Source organism: Phascolarctos cinereus, unplaced genomic scaffold (assembly GCF_003287225.1).
Source record: "Phascolarctos cinereus isolate Bilbo 61053 unplaced genomic scaffold, phaCin_HiC Scaffold_4;HRSCAF=312, whole genome shotgun sequence".
In the NCBI taxonomy this organism is placed as follows: domain Eukaryota; kingdom Metazoa; phylum Chordata; class Mammalia; order Diprotodontia; family Phascolarctidae; genus Phascolarctos; species Phascolarctos cinereus.
This window is the reverse complement of record NW_027555847.1, coordinates 681976126-681981185: the sequence shown is the minus strand read 5'-3', so window position 1 is coordinate 681981185 and position 5060 is coordinate 681976126.

Below are 5060 nucleotides of genomic sequence, written 5' to 3'. Positions count from 1 at the left end.
GATGGGAGGAGTCTCCAATCTGTGAACCTGTTTCACAGGATAAGAATAGCCCTGTCCCAGACAAGGCTAGCTTCTAATATGTACATCCACTGTAGCCATGAAACTTGCACTTTCTTAAATAAATGGAACTGATAGACTAGAAATTACCAGGGGAAACAGTTTGCAAAACAAGGATCCTTTGTTCTGGAGAAAAAAAAATAGAGCCTTTAAAATGCTTTTCCCTGTATGAATGGGCGGGTGCTGGCAATAGATGTTCATTCTTTCCTCTTTGATGTGTATTTATGATGGAGTCTGCTCAGTTAAGGAAGTGTTCGGTCTTAACAGAATTAGAGTCAGTTTTTGAAAGAAAGGGGAGTTTTTCAGTGACTCCCCAAACCCCAGAATCTCTGCTTCCACTGCGCAAGATAGTGCTTGACAATTCCTGCCCTAAGAGTGTAAGCCTTCTTATCTTCTCTCTTCTTCATCTTGGAGAGGAAACCTTTTTAGCCTCAGGGAAAGGAAGTCTGTGTTTAAGAAGGGCTCGGGGAGGGGGAGACAAAGTTTCTTCCATTCTAGAAATATTATGGGGGGACGAGCAATACTTTTTAGCAGTATGAGTGTAACTTGCCTAAACAGATAGGTCAGTCTGAATGATTTGGCAAAATTGAGTTGTTCACTAAATTAAACGTGTGTGATGTGTATAAAGATCGAATTGTAATCATCCGAGTGCTTAGAAAGAATTGGAAAGGAAGAAAGGCACCTTATGGTTCCAGGTTTGTAAGAAAGAAATTGAATTGGACCAGTAGCTAGTATGCCAAATTTTAAAACTGTGTAAAACTGGCAATTACCCTTCGGATGACCCGCTCACAAAGTTATGTAATGAATTCAAGACTTTTCCAAAAGACTAGAAGCCAAAATTAGATCAGATTTGGAATGTGCAAAACAAGATTGGAAACAGAGAAGTCTAAGTGTAAACCACGTCCCAAAGATTACTGGTATGGGTTTTATCCCCATATCAATAGATCAATGCCCCACACCTATGTAAGGAACAGGGCACAGTTGGCAAGAGTTGGAGAGCTCTTCAGGTCTCTTCAGTCTCTCCAAGTCTCTCTGGGTTTCAGGCACTTAAGGCTTCCATCTTTGAGAGAGAAGATAGACAATGTCAACCTCACTTCAGGTTGCTAAAGGAAAATACTCTGGAAAGAAGCTAACATAAGAGGAGTCTGCATTCTCTCTCATGTCCCTGTTCCTAACTTGCTATGCTAGAGAATTTAGAGAATTAGCCTTTCGGTGGTATCTGGAATTCTCTCTTTCCTAGCTGAGTTACCTTACTCCCAATGAGAGGCTTCCTTCACTTTATATTATCTAATGTATATTTTCCTATGTATGCTGATTTTTCTGATTTCCTATTTTTAGGGGTGGAGGAGCTATCAGCTTCGATAAATGGGTTTCTTGGCTACCTACTATGTGTGTTCACTGTGCAACTGATATTTGGTGGGAAGGGAATTAAGGCTTACATATAAAGCTTTGGGTCTTATTTCCCTCAATTAATGAAACTGCCATCAGAAATTAGAGGATGTCTACCCCAAGCATGTGAAGACCTCTCCTGGTGTAATGGGCAGATGAGAACAATTTGTTCCAATGGCTATGAAAGCAGCTGAAACAGGCACCGTGGAGCACTTAGAGCTTGGTCATGCATCAAACATGCCAAGGTCATCCACTGCATCCCCAGCCATAGACAATCATCTTGACATTTGTCTTACCACTGGACTTCAGTGACTCTGAAAAAGAGAGTTCAGTCCCTCACCACCTCTTATCTTGACCATTACAATGACCCTTTAATCGATCTCCCTGACTCAAATCTCTTTCCACTCCAATCCATCTTCCTTGAGATATGACACACTCCCAGTTAGTGGAATGACAAGAGTCATAAATTCCCCTTGGAGGAATGCTTGTTACAGATGTGATCTTGTAAAGAGAAGAACAGAAGCCTCTACCACTCATAAAAGGCATATAAGAAAATTTAGAGCAAATTGGAAAAGAAAAAGTTCATTAAATTAGTGAAAAGGGGCACATCTACGCACTAGAAACTGTCTGGGACAGGATACTGTGCCTGAAAAGACCCTCCCTTCTTTCCCAAGCAGTGGGAGAAACTTGAGATTTCTAATGACTTTTCATCTCTATTTCACAGTTGCTAGTATCTTGATGTGGATTTGGAAAAGGCAGCTGGAATCATGGAGCAACATTGAGAGTTGAGCAACTCAGATTTATATGATTTGTATGATCTTTGAATGACTAATTAGAAGCAATTATAATTAGAAAAAGTGGATAATAATCCACTGCAAAGTTGCTTTGTGTTGTATAGAGTAAATAATGGATAATTGTATATATCTTTGTAATTTTCTTATTGATGACTAGTCAATGTTGGTTTGATTTTTGGGGTTTATTTTTTTGTTTGTGTTTTTTTTTAATACAGTCAACATGGAGTGGCAATATAGGGAGACATATATGCATGGAGTCATTTTGATTTTCCAAGGAGATAATTTAGAAATTTATTCAACTGAATTAATGTTATCTATTCGAACAATGGCAAAGTAAGTCTCTTTTGCATTTTAACTTCTTGTGAGTGTTTTATGTTAGTGCTCTGTCTAGATAGGGAGATAGACAGATAAGGAGACAGGAGAGAGAGAGAGAGAGAGAGAGAGAGAGAGAGAGAGAGAGAGAGAGAGAGAGAGAGAGAGAGAGAGAGAACATTATAACATTGTAGTGACTTTCAGTCATCTACCCTGGGACACACTGTGCAGGCCATAATGACCAGTCCCTTTGTTGTAGGAATCCTTCCTGTCACCTTAGGGTTGCCTAAGTATTATATCAGGACCTCACTGCATATCATTAACCAACAGATCCACCCCTGACCAATAACCCCCTCTGCCTCAGTGGGGTTGATTCAGTGATTCAGTATTAGGCCTCAGCCCCTGACTAAGGGTCAAAGAAAGAAAAAATGGTTCAGCTAGGTGGTGCAGTAGATAGAGTATGGGTCCTGGAGTCAGGAGGACCTGAGTTCAAATCCAGTCTCAGACACTTGACACTTACTAGCTGTGTGACCCTAGGCAAGTCACTTAACCCCATTGCCTAGCCAGACAGAGAGAGAGAGAGAGAGAGAGAGAGAGAGAGAGACAGAGACAGAGAGAGAGAGAGAGAGAGAGAGACAGAGACAGAGACAGAGAGACAGAGAGACAGAGAGACAGAGAGACAGAGAGACACAGAGACGGAAACAGAGAGAAAAGAAGAAGCAGAAGAAGAAGAAGAAGAAGAAGAAGAAGAAGAAGAAGAAGAAGAAGAAGAAGAAGAAGGGACTAACCTGACCCTGCCCATCTCCTGACAGACAGATGAAATGCCCAGGGTACAAAGTGAGACATACATATTTAGCAATACATATTCCTACCATGTAGGAATTTATTTTGCTTGACCAGGCATATTTGTCACAAGGGTGCTGTTTCTCTTTTATCCCTTTAAATTGGGGGAGATGGGAGGAGAGAAAAATAAATACTTGTTAATTAAAAAATAAATTTAAAACATATCCTTAAAGGAAGCTGGCCTAATTCCAAAATCAGTCAGCTCTGTGGAAAGAGTTAGGTATGAAAGAGTTCACTCCAAAGAGATGAAAAGAAAGCCTTTGCCAAGAGTGCCCTGAAGACACTTTCAGCTACCCCAGAGATTCCAGCATCTGTTAGGGAGTGAGAGGGAAGGGGAGGCGAGAGGAGAGGAAGAAAGGGAAGGAGATGAAAGAAAAGTAAGGGATAGGAGGAGAATGGAGTGAAGAAGAGAGAGGATGAGAAGGGAGAGAAGAAAAGTAGAGGAAGATAAGGAAGGGGAGGGGGAGAGAGGGGAGAGAAGAGGAGAGGAGAAGAGGAGAGGAAGAGAAGGAAGGGGAGGAGAGGGGAGAGGAGGAAAAAAAGAGGGAAGGGAGGGGAGAGGAGGAGAGGGAATGGATAGGAAAGGGATTCTCTCAATCCTGATACCCCAGCCCCATCTCAACAATGGTGTCTCATGGCAGAAACACACGGCCATAGCAGGAGTATTGGCATATAGCCTCAGAGTGGAACCAGGAACATGACTTCCAGAACCCCTAAGCTTTTCTGGAGGAAGTAAGGTGAAATCTTGGTGTCTGTAGCTGGGATCTTGCTGCTCAAGAGATGACAGGCCTCAGAGCTGAGATTCCAAGGAAACAGAGCCAGAGAATCTTTACATCAGTCCAAGGGTAAGGGCTCTGGCTCCTTCTGAAACAGCCTGGACACCTCCTAGTCAAAGATTTTAGCTTAGCCTGAAATCAGAGGTGGCAGAGACCTTGGTCAAGTGGAGGAGCAATGCGTCCAGCAGAGAGTGGGCCCCACGTGCCTGACCAAGATGTCACCCTGTGAGTCACAGGGCAGGGGGACAGCACTAGAGGACCCTAGCAATCCTGCGGTCTTCGGTAGTATATTTTGCTCTTTTCACATGTGTCCCTCACATGTAGGTCCCCTATGTTTAGTCTCTGTGTTTGCTCACTATCATGACACAAACAAGACCTCGGGTCTGGTTCATTGCTGATGTTTCTTTTCACAGCTATGCAGCAGAGGGATTCATTCCCTTTGTCAGTGAATATAGTGCCGTATTTGTAGAGCTCCAGACCTGAAAGGCCTATTGCAGGGATGCTCTCCTCACCTCCACTTCCTGGGTGTTTTGGACTCCTTCAAGGCTTGCCTTATTCAGGACATCTTTCCTAGTCTTCACCCCCCACCCCAGCCCAAGATTTCCTCTCTGTATGTGCTTTGCATGTACCTAGTAATTTACATGTTACTTCCCCATTAGAATGTGAGCTCCTTGAAGGCAGGGACCATGCTTTTGCTTTTCTTTATGTCCCAGTGCTTGGCACACAATCAGTGTTTAATAAATGCTTGTGGACTGAGGAACAAATGGGCTTAAGTGAAGTCAGGAGCGGGGGGGATGGGTGGGCTTCAAGGACCCATCTGGCCTTCACCTCAGGGTATAGATTCCTGGAACTGGCACTGAGCAAGAGAGACAATTGAGGCAAAATTAGA